Source organism: Eleutherodactylus coqui, chromosome 8 (genome assembly GCF_035609145.1).
Source record: "Eleutherodactylus coqui strain aEleCoq1 chromosome 8, aEleCoq1.hap1, whole genome shotgun sequence".
In the NCBI taxonomy this organism is placed as follows: domain Eukaryota; kingdom Metazoa; phylum Chordata; class Amphibia; order Anura; family Eleutherodactylidae; genus Eleutherodactylus; species Eleutherodactylus coqui.
Window position 1 is genome coordinate 87,972,874 of NC_089844.1, and position 19,309 is coordinate 87,992,182.

The window sequence follows — 19,309 nt, forward strand, 5'->3', positions numbered from 1 at the left end:
CTCCTATGCATCACAAGTATCGGGTATAGCTTGTCCCATCTAAAAGGGCCACAAGTATCAACATATGGAAAGAAATAGAACTTTGGCTTCTTGCTCAGGTGTCCAGTTACTTTGGTAGGGTAGTGCATGTAGTTTGTGTCCAGGGCCATCGTACAGGAGTTGTCCCAACTGAACCCCCTCCTAGCATGAAGATGCTCAGCCACAGGTCTGGCCACTAATAGGGAAAGTAGGGTAAGGATCAATGTATTCAGATCTGTGCTTGGGTTTTAGTTTTTCTGTCCCGTTCTAGAAACAGAATAATGATAATGGCAGCTGTGACGGACTCCACTGACTAAACCGAGGTCCATCATTTCCAGTGTTTGTCATATGTACAACGGCGGCTCCGCGATGCAGGTTGACTCCACCTAGCCTACATGGATATGTAACATGTAGAGTTTTCTTGAGATGCTTTCTAGCTCCTCTCCAACCCAGGGTCTGTACAGCGGACCTACTTCTATGCTGTCTATTCTGTATGCCCTAATAGGTTAATGTAGAAGGGAGTTGTCCAAATTGGACCCCCCTTAAAAAGGATGTCCTCAAAGTAACCCCCTATCCACATTCCCTGGTAAGAGGATATAGGCATCATGAAGAAGTGGGTTGCTCTCATTTGGGAGCCCCTCCCCCATGAACCGTAACATATCTTACGCAGCAGCTCTGGCATTCTGTTATTACACGTACGAGTATTCTACAGAACGGCTGATCAGTAATACTATTCTCCTGAAACCATCGCTGTCACTTGCCCTGGAAAAAAAAAACCAAGATGTTTGCTGGAAACAGGCCAGCTGATCGCCTTGCTGGATGCCATGGCAGACCTTAGCTATGCACAACCCGTGTGGTCGCACAGAATGCCAGCCACCAGCTTGTGGATGTAGGTGGATGTAGGCTGGGGGTAATCACCCCCTTAGGTCTGCCTGGCCAGATGTTATTTTTCCTCCATGCAGCAGCATCCTGTAGGGCTACATGAATCATCCTCCCCCTGGCACCGTCTCCTTCCCTTTGATGATGTTCCAAGGCTCTGCTGTCAACCCATCGGTGCCCATGCAACAGAACAGCTTCGTTCCGTAGTGTTTATTTTATCAGCCGTCCCGGCGCTTTATTTCTGCACTAAGGGTGCTTTTAGATGGAACGATGATCGTTCAAAAAAAAAAAAATCATTAAAGTGAGCGAAAGTGAAGGATAAGCGTTCGGTCTAACCGTGAGCCGACGACTGAATGAGCGAGAATCCTTCGCTTTTTTGCTTGTTAATTTTATGCAGCATAAAAAAAAGCTCGCTGGCTCATTCTCTTATTGTTCGGTGTAAACAGCGCTTGTTCAATCTTTCTCATTCACCTATACAGAAAATGTGCAAGAATGAACGACGCCTCTGCCTATCTAAACAGACCGCCTGAGAGCGAACATGCAACCGGAGAGATCACTCGCTTGTTCAAATGAGAATCGGCTCATCTAAAAAGGACATGAAGCTCTGCTCGGACGCCGCACTCGTTAGGCGAGCCCGGGGGCCGCACTCGTTAGGCGAGCCCGGGGGCCGCACTCGTTAGGCGAGCCCGGGGTCCCGGGGGCCGCACTCGTTAGGCGAGCCCGGGGTCCCGGGGGCCGCACTCGTTAGGCGAGCCCGGGGTCCCGGGGGCCGCACTCGTTAGGCGAGCCCGGGGTCCCGGGGGCCGCACTCGTTAGGCGAGCCCGGGGTCCCGGGGGCCGCACTCGTTAGGCGAGCCCGGGGTCCCGGGGGCCGCACTCGTTAGGCGAGCCTGGGTCCCGGGGGCCGCACTCGTTAGGCGAGCCTGGGTCTGGCGCTACATTTATTGGTGCTTTCTGTACTGAACAGGTTGCTATGTAACCTAGGGCCACATTCAGATGCTTAACTACTGGGAAAAGATTTCTTGCGAGAAGTTTCACAAGTTCATATTGACAGGATCTGAACATCTTAACTATGACGACACGGGGGTTCGGTGTACCCCTCCTACAAGCTTCTCCCGCAGCAGCGGCTGCCCATGAATTACATGGAAGGGAACGACTACTGAAGCAGTTGTCATCTAGTAACAATACAAGGTACCACTCTTCTATACAATGTATCCAAGCTGTATTCTCTGCCAATAAATGTAATTTTTGCACTGCGGGTTTGAAAAGTGTTGCAAGTCTCAAAAATATTGCAGAGAATGAGGACGGCGAGGGCAGCAGAGGTGAAACTCAGAGTGCAGAAGAAACCCATTTCACAGTACATAAAGTCATGCACGCAGGGAAGTCACGCAGAGTAGTGGGGAGTGCGAGAGCCCCGCTGTGCTTACCTCCGCTGTACTGGAAGTACGACTTATCCAGCCAGTCTTAAAGAGGAAATCTATATTTCCTCTAACAAAGTAGTCTATAACCCCGGCTCTCCAACTATTGTGCTACAAGCACAAGCTCTATCATGTCCCTAAAGAGTTCATTGAGGCATGCTGGGATTTGTTGTTCCGCAGACACGAGGGGTACAGGTTGCGGGCTGTTGCTCCAACACATCCAAACACAACAGGGTTAAAATAAACTCCTCCACACGCGGTCAAAATCGCTATGTAATCAATTTGTAATAAAAATGGATGTGAATAGCGCCAGCTCCCCCTCCTTTTTAGGATTTCTGAAGATTCTTTTTTTATGCAAGCTAAACCCTTTTCTGCACGTCAACGCAAAACGATTGCAGGACGCTGATCAAAAGAGACGCGCTGCCGAAAGACGCTCTCCAGATCAATGGCCGACACGCCTGGCTTTCAAATAAACTCCAGTTTCTTCTAACGGTTTTAACTTTGCATCTTTAAAAAGTCCGGTGGGGCGGAATAAGTGAGAGGGTTCTAAAACACGAAGATCTGGAAACCGCGAAACCTTCCACACGCTGTAAACGCCACCTTTAATGCGCCGTAGTTTTAGGAGCTCCATCTATATTGGAGCCATGCGCGCAGTGATGCTTTCCGATTATAAAATCGGCCTTAACAGGGTCACTTGACGTTTCGGAATTCCTGATGCAAAGAATAGTTCTTGCAGTGAAAAACACCTTAAAGGGGTTGTCCATTTTTTTAAATCCCCCTTGCTGATGCCATTACATAACTAAGTAGCGTATAATCATCTTTCACACGGCTGCCCTGGGTCCCCCCTGTGACATCACGTTTACAAGCTGCCCCATCCGGTTACAGGAGGTCACATGCGCTGCAGTCAGTGACCGATTGCTGAGCTCTGTCATTGGCTGCAGCCTCTGTGACATCATCTAAACTGGGAGGGACTGCAGCTCCTATATAAAGAAATGGCGCAGCATGGTGGGGCAAAGCGATGAGTATATGCTGGTTATGTTATAGCATGGGGAACAGGGTTTTATTTAAGAAATACAATTTGAACAACTCCTTTAAAATCTGGGTAGAAGCCCCAAACAAAAGAAAGTTTATTACACTCCTGGGGAATTACAAACATTTGCACCACCTTCAGATTAGCGTTGGAATCTCTGTGGTGAACCTCCAGTGCAAGTCAGGCACAAAGTCTCAGACGAAGTAGTGCAGCATGCTGTGCTACTTCCTCCAAGAGAATGCCGAAGCCCAGCAGACCCCATTATACCGAACAAAGGCCATCGGGTGCCATTCAAGTATGGCAAGTGTTGGATTGAATGCTTCCTATGGAAATAAGCCCTAGTGTAATAGTTCCTTAGAACCTCTGATAGGACGTCTAGGCTCGTACGCAGCCCTACCGTAGATTTGCAAAACTGTGTTTTTGCACAGAGTCATAAAGAGATTTATTCTGTCGGATCTCGTCATGTGAAATAACAGCTCCATCTAACACCATATTACAGGAGTCCTTCTTGCCAACACAGTCAAGCACCTCCGGGGATCAGCCTGGTACCATACAGCTTTACTGTGTAGATCACATCCAACGCTGGAGGAGAAAATAACCCGCTCCCCACTGCTGACCACTGCGATAGCCGCACACAGACCCCTCCAACGCCATCTAACCCACCTTTGTATGCCATTATACAGTTTATAGATAGAATCAATCTACTTGAAAAGCAGAGTCGCTTCGTAAATACTGTGGAAATGGGGTGAACGGGGAGGGGGGGGGTTACGAAGAATCCCACACATGAAGTGTGCCCACTGGTCTTACTGCACGTATTGAAGTTGTCCGAGTTACGGCATAGCCCATCTTGTACTGATCCACAGTTACATTCTGTAAAATAGCTCAGAACTGCATTCCCAGCGCCCCTTTGGCTGTGTGCACAGGGGCCGAGTAAATCCAAAAACCACCGTTTCAAGCGATTATTCGTGCGATTGCCCTGTGTAAACATACCTTTAGAGAGCTTGCTTGCTTCTTGAGCAGGCATTATACTGATGCAGAGAAGTGCTCTCCCAGTGATTACAGCCCAGCTGGGCCATTAGTGGAGTCTGCCAGCAAGATTGATGACTGTTTCCAATGAGAATCTGTAGAGCTGCGATTGCAGCGCTGCATAAAATAGAAGATAATGGCGTTTTCACACAAATGTAAATATGCAGCGTAATAAACAGTGAATAGAGCCCATTTCAATGGGTTCATTCATAGTTGCGTATTATGCACCGCAATACCCCATAGAAATCAGTGGGCTTGCATAATATATGTATTATATACACACACACACACGAAACCTGTATATTCGCTGCGTATTTACATCTGAAATCAAAGGGATATTTTTTTTTTTTACGTACAAACATAACTGCGAATAAGCCGTTTCCCTGCAGGTTTCTGCCTATTTTGCTCTGTGAAAATACTCAGTCCCCTGTGTGAAAGGGCCCTTAGGCCGGGCTCGCACGGGCGGATTCCAATTGCGGAATCCAAGATTGCTGTCTCCACTGAGGATCCGCGGAAAAACTCAGGTATTGAAAAGCATGTAGTTTCACTTTCACTTTTCCATTCACACTCGTGGATACATTGCGTACGGTCATCTGTTAAAGGGGTCGTCCTCTTTCGTTATCCTTTTTTGTTAGAAAAGTCCCCAAAAAATTAGCTGATCACAGGGTGTGCAAAGATCAGCCATAGTCTGCAGGGGTCCGAGAAGCAACTGTTCAGTTCCTCTGCAGCGCCCCCACAGGGGTAATGAAGCATTGCATGCTGCTCATTGAAATCAGTGTCCATATAATGCAAGAAAGAGAGGGAGTGAAGCAACCTCTGCTAAGGCTGTGGATAGAGGAATTAGTCGTCCGTGTAGAGGCAAGATAAGGTTCACCTGTTGCCAACCGTGTAAAACAGGGCGTGGAGAACATTGAAAGTCGTGGACTAAAAGTACAACTCTTATAATCAATTCTGTTGCAATCTGTGATTAACTTGGTTCTTTATTAGATAATTAAAAGCAGCCAATATTAAACACGTTTCGGGGACACAGACCCTTCTTCAGTAACGGCTGCAACAACTGTGGGGTTTGTGAGGACAATGGTTTCTTTCCAGTGCGGCAGGAAACCAAGTACACTGATTTTCATTGATCCATTCCATTAGCGTATATACATTATATGTAATACAAGACGTGAAAAAGATCGCAGCACATTCTATTTCACCGGCTATCACGCGTGTACAGCCCTGTTGTTCTCTATGGGTTGTGTAATCAATGATGTCCATACGTAATACATTAGGTATGAGCGCGTGGCATACGCTATGCCGCTAGGAGACAGTGGGGAATTTAAAAAAAAAATAAAGAAAATAAGTCACACTGCACATGACAGCGTGCGTGAGATACTCTGCCATGCGCAGTCGCTACCATACACGGCGATAGCCAGCTCCAACGGTGGGGATATGCTGCATGATCCATGCAGCGTTTTACACATACGGCCGCGGTAATGAGCCCTAAGGTGTGTGAGAAAGATGGGCGATAACAGTTGTGAGTGATCATGTGTAATACATCTTAAGGTCCCTTTACATGTCAGGCGTAAGTGTATCCTACAGTCGTGCCAACAGTGCCGGCGCCTGTGCTCTGCAGAGCGAGCTGGATTCATTCAAACTCGCCCGCCTGCATTCACAGCAAACAGGCCGTCATTAATAGATTAACGACTTTCTGTTTACACAGCCGATCGGGGTCGGATTTTTTTATGCCTACACGATCCAAATAGTGAAAAAGAATGATCATTCAGATTTCCTCGATCCAGCATGAATCTGAATGATAGCCGTTCCGTGTAAGAGGGCCCTTACACAATTCTCTAGAATACAGCGCAGCCCAAACCGCAGAATGAGGAAATGTACGCTGGTGTTTATTAGCTTTAAAAGGCGCGGTACCCCAATTAGCTGGTGTAATCACAGCTAAAATATGCAGTGGGTGGAGACTGCACCGGCCAATCACAGGCACTGGTCAACAAGTTAATCACCCCTTGTACCAGAATTAGGTGATAACCTGCTGCTCAGTGGTCCCCATCCTGCTCACTGCACCCTCCGCAGTGAGGAGGAGACTGAAAGGAGTGATGGTCGCGCAAGCGTGTTGGTGGCAACGGCCCATCCACTTTCAATGGGACTGAAGAGATATCAGAGCGGCAAGTGGAACTCAGGTATTTCCTTCAGACCGGCTGAAATAAATGAAGTGCCAACTGTGCATGCTCGGCCAGTGCTCCATGTATTTTGAGGCCCTGCGTAAAGAGGTGCATACCCCATTTAAGGCTTGGGTCGGAACTTGAGGTCTAATATCAGTTTATGTTTTTTTCCAAGACCCCCATTTGATGCCAGCACATTGAGAAGACTGTTATAATATATTGGTGGCATTAAGAGAACACTATTTTACCAGTGCTGTGCATGCAAGACCTGGTGTGTTATAATGGTGGTTGAACCCTACCCCAACCACACCTTGTGGTCCCAGCTTTTAGCATCCTGCATAGGTGGTCCTGGTGTTCAGGTTTCCCCCTTAATGCTCTACCCATGATCCTTGAGGTAATTTCCTGTCTCTTTGCATGCCAACAATGCAAGTCTTCTGGAGAGGGAACCCTTTTACATAGGAAAGAAATAGTTCAGATTTGCGCGATCGATGAGAAACCGAACAATGGTAGATCAGTGTAAAAGCATGCTTCAACTAGAGGACGAATGATAATTCATTCAGCGCTCCATGCTGGTTTTTTGGGGTTTTTTTGCACACATGACGATAGATGCACCACAGATGTAAAAAATGAGCACCTCCCCCCCCCCAAAAAAAGAGACAACAACACACCCGCAGTGAAAACAATGCGTTTTCAACTGAACAAGATTGCATGGGGGGTATCCACACTGCCTAAGCACACCCTAATAGGCCATTCAGCATGAAGTGATTTATTGCAGACATTAACTTTATTCCGGAATCCGCAAGTGGCACCCGCATGGAAAATCCGCAGTTCAGGGAGCCATGGGTGTCCGCACTTCAATTTACAAATGCGGATTTGTTTTCTGGATTCCGCATGCGGAAAACAAATTGCAGCATGCTCTATTTTAGTGCAGTTCCCGCAGGGACGGCTTACACTGAAGTCAATGGAAGAAGCAGTCTGATCCGCGGCCCGTCCGCAGTGCACCACAGATTCCGCGGGTAAGGAGTTGGAAGAAGAAAGAAGGGATTGCGCATGTGCGCCGCAGCATCGACTGGAACTTCCGCAGTACAGAGAAAAAAAACCCGACAGGCAAGCAGGGTCTGTTTCCACTGTGGACTCACGCATGCGGGATCCGACCCGCCCATGGACATGACGCCTTAGGCCGCTCCTCTGTGCTTTCTCCTGGCACAGTAGGAATAGATTGACAACTGGGTTTTAACAGTTGCGGGTGTGTGCCTGCATACTCTGACACCATCCAATCAGAGCCAACAGTCTCAGACCCTGTAGAGACACACCTCTTTGACAAAGACAATGGTAACACCTCATTAACAGAAATACTCCTAGAACAGTTGTTTTGTTTTTTTCATGGAGAACGTAAGTATTTACTAAATCAGACATGTCAGGATTGGAGACAGGACCTCTTTAAACACAAGTGGTATCCCGCTTCTATAATACCCACTGATCCATGTACAATGTGATGTAGTATTTGCACTCTAGACATTTACACAGGAGCTGTGGAATGCACTAATGTTTGCACAAAAGACTAACCAAGCCCTTCAAATCATGAGAAGGCCGGGAGGAGTCCATGTTCTGGATACAGGCATACCAGCCTGAAAAGCCTCAATAAAGGATTATCAGCGCTTAGTCAAGGGCAGAGGTCTCCGGTCCTGTGACTGCGAAAATAAGCTGCTAACCTCCAAATACCTCTTCATGTGGCTTTACAAAGAAACACGCCAAATAACTCATGCAGAATTACATAACAGGAGCAGGCCAAGACGTTAGAACTAAAGAGGCTTCTAGTACCCAAGGCTTACTCCTTCTGCACCGCAAAATAAGATGTAACCCAAAACCTGGCAATCGCCTCCTCGGAGTGGGGACTGATGTGGACAGCACATCCCAACGTATACCACCGAGCTATACAACTGGACAACCCCTTCCGACACGGACCACCCAAGTCTAGCTCCCAAAGCCACCCACAACGAGTAAAGCTTCCATCAGTAGAAGCAACACGTGCTGAAATTCTCAAAAAGTTGCTCCCTATTAATGCCAACGATCTTGCCTTCAAGAAAGTCAACAGGGCACAAAGTGGCACAGTGCCGCTACCTTCTTGGGATCAGTGGGCATCACAGCAGTTGAACTCCGGTCAATCAGACATTAACGTTATAGACTATTGCTATACTACGAAAGTTGGCCCTTCGAAAACTACTTACTCCGTATAATTGGTCTTCAGTCTTGCGGTCCTACAAATGGACTCAAGTCTACATTAGTCACTTAAGTGACAAGTAAAGCAGTTTGTAAGAAATCTGCAATCAGTCTGCAGAGCAATTCTACCTAAATTAGCTGGTTAATATTCATTAATGCCATTTGCAATTCCGGTATAGTGCAAGATTGGTAAAAACCAGTTGATGCGAGTGCCGCCATCACTTTGCATGCTGTCAGTGTCTTGACATTTAGGTTCAGCGGGGAATAATGCAAGACAAATATAGTTATTAGATTAGACTCCTGCACTAAGGGTCACGTCCTTGTATCACCGCCTCCTGCAATTAAAAGAACTTCTGGAAGACTCTGCATCACGTCGGATCTTTAAACTTTTAATGAACAACATTGACACTGATGAGCACGGTTACTTAGTGGTTTGATATCCTTGGCAAGGCCACAGAGAATCAAGGCGAAGTAATGACTGCAGACAGCTATATTAATATGATCTGCAGAGGAGATAATAGAAAATAGTCTTCCTACACAGACAGCATGGATCTGTTCTACCTCAACCAGACTTCCGAGTGGGCGCAATCCAGCGGGTGCTCTTTAAACACCCATTTGTACATATGTGGGAGACAGGAAAGAAAATGTAACATGTGTAATAGGCCATCGATAATTAAATACCGAAGACAACAATTGTGAAATAATGGCAATTAAGTAATCGACGTACATGAAAACACCCTTGAGGCGCATTCACACGACCGTATATCGGCTGGGTTTTCACACCCAGCCAATATAGGGCGTCTCTCTCTGCAGGGGGAAGAGGCTGGAAGAGCAGGGAGCAGTGCTCTGAGCTCCCGCCCCCCCTCTGCCTCCTCTCCACCCCTGTACTATTTTCAATAAGGAGAGGCGGGACGGGGCGTAGCTAATTCCCAGAACTTAGCCTCGCCCCTGTTCTGTCTCCTCTCATTGCAAATAGTGTAGAGGGGCGGAGAGGGGGTGAAGAGGAGGCAGAGAGGGGGCAGGAGCTCAGAATACTGCTCCTGGCTCTTCCTGTCTCCTCCCCCTGCAGAGAGGGACGACGTATATCAGCTGGGTGTGAAAACCCAGCCGATACACGATCGTCTGAATGCGCCCTTACCGGTATTCAAAAAATTAATGAAACCAAAAAAGTTTAAGTTTATGAAAGCTCTTACTACTGAAAAAAAAAATGGCTCTTGGACTGGTCTAATGGGCTTCTGAAGTCTACAAGAGGGGCGGTAATCCTGTATTGTGGGACGCACCCATCTATCGGCTGGCTTCTGCGGTATCGTTCACAATGCAGATTAGGTTGTCTGCAGTCACTCCTCCCCAATCTGGGCTGGGTTGAGTGAGTGGCTGCATATAGGTCTGCAGTGGACAATTTAGCTCCTCTGCTTTATAGTCTGGCTTGCTGCATATTTTGTTAGGGTCTACGGCCATCGTGCCTGCTCTGCACTTATCTAGTCTACAAGAAGTTGTCCACCCCTTGTGGAAGCCAAAATTGTCCTTTACGAAACCCCAAAGACATCTTACTAGTTGGTTTGCAAACATAATACTGGAACGATTTGGCATTACAAGCAGTAGTGTGTTACATGTAACGTGTCATAGAAAGTACAGCCCAAGTAGTCGATACCTTTTAACTTTTTGGGTTGTTTATTACTAAGGTTCCCTTTGGAACGCAACGGGCTTAAAAAGTCTACAGTTGACTGTGGTCATGCAACCTCAAAATTTCCCTAAAGAGGGAAAAACTGGTAGCGTCTTGACACCATGGTGGACTTGTTAAAGGCTACACAGCAATTTGGGCCAAAACACAAGTCGCACAGCCTTTCAAAAATCAGTGTTGCTGTACTCCATTGCAAACTAATCAAAGTGAATGTGGCCATATGGTAACTCGCAAGTTTTTGGGACCACAGCATTGAAGAAAACAAGAGTTTTTGTTTCCTGTGATTGCCGGGTCACTGTTCACCTCCAAGTTGCAATGTGATCATATTCACTTCCACTACTTTGTGACGTCATGGAGATATATTGAGGTGGTAGGAGCCAACATAACATGGAGTCCCAGCCAAAACGGTCCACTGTAGATGCAAGGCCACCAGCTTATGTTCTATCTTCAACATTACTTGTAAGAGCAACGCCTACTTGGAAGCACAAGTCATATTACGAGATCAAGTACACGGCTCAATTCTTGTAGTCCTCTCTATGGGCATGTAGAAAGAAAGGCAACAGAGACCAAAGTTACAGCGGGAGAGCCGAGTATCAACAGGCTGAACTAGACGGACATTCTCTTTTTTCAGCCTAACATACTATGTAAAATAGAACATGCTGCGTTTTTAGTTACGCACATATTATACGCAATGAATACACGCAAGTGTGAATGGGTTAATGAAAATCAATCTACATTTATTGACTCCATTCATCGTATACTATGCGGGCATCATACGGTATAATATTACACTCCTGTGAGTCCAAGCTATCTTACTTCTACACACCAAGCCTTACGCTAACTGTTTTATACACTTTACCGTTCAAACCTATAATTATATTCATAGCTGAAATCGTCATAAAAGCATATTTGAGAAAAAAAACTAAATAGAAAAAAAACAAAACAGAACAGCCCCTTTAATTTAAAAAGAAATCCAATAAATCCTACTTGGCTGCAAAACGAGCCCCACCGTTATTAAAGATAATGACCATCTAAATTTACAGTAATTTCAGCCCTAAATGTGGGTAAAGTAGAGAGCGGGATCATAACCTCATGTCTAAGAATCCTGCAACCACATCGCAGCGCTGAACCCCCACGGCCGTCAGCCGGCCTGTATTTACAGGACTCCGGTATCTTCATTGCCGCCTTCATCCAAGCCCGCTGAAGACCATCCAAAAAGAAGGAAAAAAAAATATGAATTGCTGCTGGATGAGAAAAATGTATATTATCACTCGCTGCCAAATCCTGAGCTTGTACATTGTGGACGAGGTATATTATGGAAATCTAAAGACTGTACGCCGTTGTCACACTGCGAAAGAGTCAATTATTGGACAATACGTTAGGTGGGGATCAATAATATAAAAGCTGCTATTGGACAACCGTCTCCCGCTGCAAGACCGCCGCTACGGAAAGGGACAATGAAAGCGACATAGTCGAGATTTAATTCCCAGACTTTTATCTAATTCTGCACAGTTCTCACAATCCCTTCCATTCAGTCCTTTGCCAAGGCTCCTCCGAGATTAGGAGGGACCGTTCCAAAAACTCCTATGTGCTCCGTGGAAATTCATTTACAAAGATCTCCGGAACGCTACGGGGACGGAATCTAAAAAGTTTTTCTTCCTTTTGCACGTTCTGCCTGCGGTTGATCTTCTGGGCATGAAAGGACCGGTGCCGGGAGAATATTCCGCAACTCTCACAATAAAAGCTGCGGGCAAGAGAAGAGCTGCAAGTAAACAGTCGCCTCTTGTAAACGGTTTGCATTTCCAGATAAAACAGAGTTTTGCTCTCCTCCGTTGGGAAAAGCATCAGTGAGACGCCAAAACACAACGGTTTCCAGCGCTTGGCTGGTGATCATATGACTTGCGGCATTATGTTTACAGAATCCGCAGCACTTTGTACGTTCGCCTGGATTTTGGGCCAAGCATAACATTCTTTTAGGATCGCACTGTATTTGCCCTTGGGAAGTCCGTGGTGCGTCTTCAGAAAGCTAAATCCGAGGCCGCTATAAGAGAGCGCCATTGTGTGCCGTATAGAAAAGATTTAGATAATGTGCGAGTCTTTAAGGTTAATGCCACAAAGCGCTGCGCAGAGGGAAGCAAAACCAGAGATTAAAAATTTGCTACTAGATTTCCGCTAAGGAGATAGAAAATGTGTAGCTATTACAGAAAAGCTTCCACTCCTCCGGTAAATAGAGAAGCGTTAAATATATAAAACCCTCTTCTGCTTTACAGGGAAATTTGCTTTTTCAAAAAATTAGTCTTGAGTGAATAAATTAATGCAGCACATTTCATCATAAAGAGAGGGAGACGGGGAGGCGGCGGCGCCGCAGCCACCGAGGGAGACGGGGAGGCGGCGGCGTCGCCAACGCCACCGAGGGAGACGGGGAGGCGGCGGCGCCGCAGCCACCGAGGGAGACGGGGAGGCGGCGGCGCCGCAGCCACCGAGGGAGACGGGGAGGCGACGGCGTCGCCAACGCCACCGAGGGAGACGGGGAGGCGGCGGCGTCGCCAACGCCACCGAGGGAGACGGGGAGGCGGCGGCGCCGCCAACGCCACCGAGGGAGACGGGGAGGCGGCGGCGCCGCCAACGCCACCGAGGGAGACGGGGAGGCGGCGGCGCCGCAGCCACCGAGGGAGACGGAGAGGCGGCGGCGCCGCAGCCACCGAGGGAGACGGAGAGGCGGCGGCGCCGCAGCCACCGAGGGAGACGGAGAGGCGGCGGCGCCGCAGCCACCGAGGGAGACGGAGAGGCGGCGGCGCCGCAGCCACCGAGGGAGACGGAGAGGCGGCGGCGCCGCAGCCACCGAGGGAGACGGAGAGGCGGCGGCGCCGCAGCCACCGAGGGAGACGGAGAGGCGGCGGCGCCGCAGCCACCGAGGGAGACGGAGAGGCGGCGGCGCCGCAGCCACCGAGGGAGACGGAGAGGCGGCGGCGCCGCAGCCACCGAGGGAGACGGAGAGGCGGCGGCGCCGCAGCCACCGAGGGAGACGGAGAGGCGGCGGCGCCGCAGCCACCGAGGGAGACGGAGAGGCGGCGGCGCCGCAGCCACCGAGGGAGACGGAGAGGCGGCGGCGCCGCAGCCACCGAGGGAGACGGAGAGGCGGCGGCGCCGCAGCCACCGAGGGAGACGGAGAGGCGGCGGCGCCGCAGCCACCGAGGGAGACGGAGAGGCGGCGGCGCCGCAGCCACCGAGGGAGACGGAGAGGCGGCGGCGCCGCAGCCACCGAGGGAGACGGAGAGGCGGCGGCGCCGCAGCCACCGAGGGAGACGGAGAGGCGGCGGCGCCGCAGCCACCGAGGGAGACGGAGAGGCGGCGGCGCCGCAGCCACCGAGGGAGACGGAGAGGCGGCAGCACCGCAGCCACCAAGGGAGACGGAGAGGAATTATAAACCGGATCTGCGCTAGAGGCTCCGAACATAGCCTCTACACGGATGTGAACGTCTACAAGGATATGTATAGAAGAATTGGGAAAACAAATTTTGCCTGGAGGTGCTAATAAATTTCACCTGGTAACTAATGTAACAACTATCACCTAAAAAGAAGTCAACCATGATTGCAGATGGAGGACAAACGAGCTTTCACTCATGAAGAACCTTTCCTTTTAAGAACCTTCCCAGGAAAATTGCTCCTTCTTTGTTCGGTATGATTGAACATGTAGGGACTAAAATGTATACGCCTAATGATGGTTCACCAGATGATCATTTATCTAAGCATGACCCCACCATTGTGCATGACCACCTTAAAGGGGTTGCCCCAAGTTATGAATGTATCCCCTATGCACAGAATAGTAGATAACTTCATGATCGATGGAGATCTAACCACTTGGACCTCAGTCAATCACAAAGGTTCCTTCCTGAAGGCCGGTTGACGTCTGCTCCATTTATATGGGGGCTTTTGGGACACCCATTCTTGGGATAGGTGGGGATCACAGTAGTCGAGCCCCCACCAATTATAATGGTAAATGAAGTTAACCCATTAGTACCAAGCACAGAATATTTACGGCGCTTGGTCCTGGGCTTTAAAATCAGCCAACAGTAAAAATACGGTGGAGGTTTAAAGCTTCTACTTCTGCAATAAATCAATGAGCGTTATGTACTAAAGAGTGAAAATCATTCCTGCACTACGCGAGTCGGCTGCCGGAATCCCCTGCTACAGCAGAGCTACAGGGTCCTAGCAAACCCTGACCGTCTCTGCCAGTTTTCCCCTGTTACTGGGGCTCCTATTCATGCTGCTCCTATGGATGCCCCAGCTACAGTGGGAAAGTGTCAAATTAAAAAAAAAAAAAAAAGAAAACACAACATGTGAATGTCGACTTTAGGTCTTATATGACGTCCTGGGGGGGGGGGGGGGGCATCGATATTTTAAAAAATAATGCCAATCAAAACTGTCGCTATATGCGCCCTCTAATCCAAAATAATACAAAGTATATATCAAAAGGAAAAAAAAGTCAGTGAAAAAGATATTAACAAAAATATGTGTCATGCGGAGGAGGAGAAAAAAAAAACACACCACAGCAAATAATTTTGGTAGCTGAAGGAAAAAAAAAATAAATAGGGGATTAAAACCACATGGGTAAAATCCCTAAAAAGGTCTGGTCCTTATGGTACAAAACAGCCTGTTCTTATTGCCTCACGTCCACTGGGTAATTTATATTTAGTAAATCCGCGCGGGTGACCGGCACGCGTGATCCGCGCCCCATGGGAATGCATTGGACACCCGCAGATAAGTAAATACCTGCGGATGTCATTTTTCCCTGCCGCACGGATCGCACGTGCGGGAAATCACCTGCAGCATGCTCTATTTTCTGCGGGTTTCTCGCACGGATGTCTCCCACAGGTTTCCATTGAAGCCTATGCAAGCCATCCGTATCCGTGGCACACCCGTAGCTGAATTTCTGCTCTGCCGTGGGAGAGCAGGAGTTCAGAAAAAAAATGTGCACAACGCGTACGCCAGGCATGCTGCTGGCGTGCCGAGCACATCCGCCGGGGCCAAAGAAAGAAGATCCAGCCGTGATGGAGGGCAGATCCCCAGCGTCCGGACAGGTAAGAAATCTTATTTTCAGGCCTCATGTCTGCGGGAAATGAGGGAGCCGCTGCGGGATTCTGCATGGAGAATCCACGCGGGCCCAAATTTCCCAATGGACGTGAGGCCTAAAGGTTTAACACTGATAAATGTAAAGTTCTGCACATGGGCAGAGGAAATACGTGTCACCATTACACACTAAATGGGAAACCACTGGGGAACACCAACATGGAAAAGGACTTGGGGGTTTTAGGTAACTGTAAGCCTTACTGGAGCGACCAGTGTCAGACAGCTGCTGATAAGGCAAATAGGATCATGGAGTGCATCAAAAGAGGTCTATGGGCACAGGACGAGAACATTGTTCTTCCTCTTTATAAGTCACTGGTCAGACCACACATGGAATATTGTATACAGTTTGGGGCATTGTTACTCAAGAAGGACATATCAGAGATTGAGTGGGTACAAGGGTGGGCAACTAAAGTAATAAATAGAATGGGTGGACTACAATATCCAGAGAGGTCATCAAAATTAAAGTTTAGTGAAAAAAAGAAACAGCTGAGGGGTAACCTAATAACTACGTATAAATATATCAGGGGACAATACAAGGATCACTGCCAAGGGGGGGGGGGCACCCTTTGTGTCTTGCACAAAGGTTTCTACATAGAAAGGGGTTCTTTACTGTAAGAGCACTGAGACTATGGAACTGACGACTGGTGATGGCGAGCTCGATAAGAGTTCAAGAGGGACCTGAACAAGACTGACATTGCGGTAACATAGTATGTAAGGCTGAAAAAAGAATCTATAACCAATAAAACCTGGGCAAAATAGTGTTCCTACCACAGAAAAATTCAGCAGCAGTTCTGCATTGCCCTCAAAGTATTTTCAGATTTGCAAAAGTTAACTGCAGGCTGGATTAGATACTAATGATATCATAAAAAGGTCAACCAATTTCTCTTCGACGTGCTTGAGAAACCAACTGTGATACAACTATGATGATATCTATCAAGTACTAAACATACCCCAATGGCAGGTCTACTTAGGCTACACTACTAATACACCCGCCGGCATGAGACCTGAGAATAGTTCTCGTCCAATCATAAGCCAGAATAAATCAAGGTGAAACAGAACCTCTAATGAGTGAGATACATCCCTCACCCCATCAGCCATACCGTACAGTTCTGGGCCCCGCTTCACATGGAGGAAAGCCAGAACCCAAAAGTAGAACTACAAGCAATTAACGCGCACATATATCAAGACAAAAGACGACTATGAGATCATTCTGCGGTATTCGGGTCGCCTTTAAGAAGCCAACAAGTTTTATTTTCCAAATTGAGCTCATAAATTACAAACTAACAATAAACAGAATGACTAAAGCCAAAACTTGGAAGAGGCGGAGGGGGAGGGGGATACAACAATTCACCACCGAAAGCTGGAAAGAGTAACGCCAGGACTATTATTGGTTTTTGAAGGTTGCAGATAATCGCATGTATTATATACTTGGATCTCAACACACAAAATCAACAGAGAAATGAAACCGCTCGCTGTGGTTCGGGCTGTTGGGTGCCAGGGCCAGATACTGCATGTTCTATATAAATCACCCTTTTTAGATGAAATCAGAAAATACATTTTTTTTGCAGTGCCACAAAGTATCTTCTGGCTCAGACATGTAGAGCTGCAGGGCTGGACTGGCGAGGACTCGTCAGAGGTGCCAAAAACTATTCCTTCGTCTGCATTTCATCTTTTTTCCACCCCTTTGCTAACTTTTAAGCCGACTTCACACGGGCGAGAAAACTGCGTAAGATTTGTGCGTTGCGAGACACACAAATATGAACCCCATTCTTTTGAATAGGACCATAGGGATAAGCAGCTTTGCGCACGCCCTCGCATTCCCCCAAGTGATGCGTGGCAGTCTTGACATAAAGGAGGGAAAAATTACCCCGTCATTTACCCCCTGAATGGACGGTGCAGACACCAAACAGTTAACTGGGCCTAGTCCAGTAATCATATATCTGCGCCATAATAGACTTCCAGAAAGACGACGGACATAAAGATGAGAACTTTAGATGTTTATAGATGTGTCAATTAAAACATAACCTTTATTATAGGTCATGTAAAAAATACGGCTAATGACAAGATAATGTACGTGATACGTAAAAATAGAGAGAGAAAAGAACATCCTCAACAATCCAGGTGTTGTTGGCCAATGTCTTCAAATGGCCCAAGATGGTCCATCCATGATGAGAGGTGGAAGATCAGTCTTTAATGTGGAGGGACAAATGGCTCGCCTGGTATGTCCCATCAAGTGCTCCTAATTGACCCTACTGCTTAAAGGGGTTGTCCCGCGATAGCAAGTGGGGTTACTTACTTCTGTATGGCCATATTAATGCACTTTGTAATATACATCGTGCATTAAATATGAGCCATACAGAAGTTATTCACTTACCCCCTCCGGTGTTGGCGTCCCCGTCTCCATGGCGCCGACCAAAGCTGACTTCTGCCGGGATTAGACGTGCTTGCGTTGAAGGGGCCGCTCCGGCGTGCTCACGCCGCACAGGTCTTCTGCGCATGGAGATGGGGACACCAGCACCGGAGGGGGTAAGTGTATAACTTCTGTATGGCCAATATTTAATGCACGATGTATATTACAAAGTGCATTTATATGGCCATACAGAAGTGCTTAACACCACTTGCTGCCGCGAGACAACCCCTTTAAGATCCAATGTCCACAGGCGGATCTGATTTGGGTCACCTTTGCGTAAGATCTGCAAATCAAGCAGCTCATAGGAATCCATGGGCATCTGTAAATGCATTAAAGCATGCGGATTTGTTTTGCAGACCTTTCAGTCCGGAAAACAATTCCCAGCACGCTCCATTTTGCTGCGGATCCCATACGGATAGCTTCCATTTAAGTCAATGGAAGCCGTCCGATCTGCGGCCCATCTGCAATTCAATTGTGGACAGGCCGCGGATACTGCGGGAAAGGAGGAGGAGTTCATCCCCCTCATGAGGACAGGTATCAAAGTTAAAGTTTGTATTTCATGGTGTAGAATAGCCACCATTAAAGCATCAAGCAGATTAGTGGTAACCATTAAAGCAAGGGGCATATTTACAGAGGGCATACCAGGGTGAGTCATTTGACCCTCTGCATACATGTTTGCTTTTCGCATCATGGATGGACCATCTTGGGCTATTTGAAGACCTTGGTCAACGCCGCCTGGATTGGTGAGGATGTTCTTTCCTTTATCTATTTTTACGTATAACGCGCGTCATCTGGTCACTGGCCGTATTTTTTTAAATGACTATATTTATTAAAAGGTTATATCTTAATTGGCACATCTAAAATTCTCATTTTTGGCTAGAAATATAAATTTTACTTTATTGGATGACCAATCACAGAACATGGCCATATACTTACTGACTAAGGAGGGCAGATAGCTGCATCCTCTCACCATGCAGGCAGCAGACTACCAAATGAGGGAGCCAATTACACCTGTGAGGGACACCGATGAGACAGCCACTCACGCAGCCTCTTAATATAGAGGGGGGTAGCTGCTTGGTGTATACTCCCACACAGAGTGGATACAAAGTAGCAGGCCTTCTAAAAAATGTAGTGCACCATGCAGACCAGCAACCTATTAATGACGCCACAATACTTCAGAGGGTTGCCCTGCACTTCAAAAAGTGAACCACGTGGTACTGCCACCCTGGGCTCCTCTTGGCATTTTAAAGTCACACTGCATGTGAATAGTAGATAATAAATGCAAGGCATTAGTTGGATTTTGGCCAAGATACATGAGCCCACTAACCGCGTCAAGGTT

The 19,309-nt window shown here is 47.7% G+C and overlaps 1 protein-coding gene across 5 annotated transcripts in view; it reads right to left on the bottom strand.

Moving 5' to 3' along the window:
* The window catches only part of PKP4 (plakophilin 4), a 271,047-nt gene that overhangs the window by 233,913 nt on the left and 17,825 nt on the right, over positions 1–19,309 (bottom strand). The window lies entirely within an intron of this gene.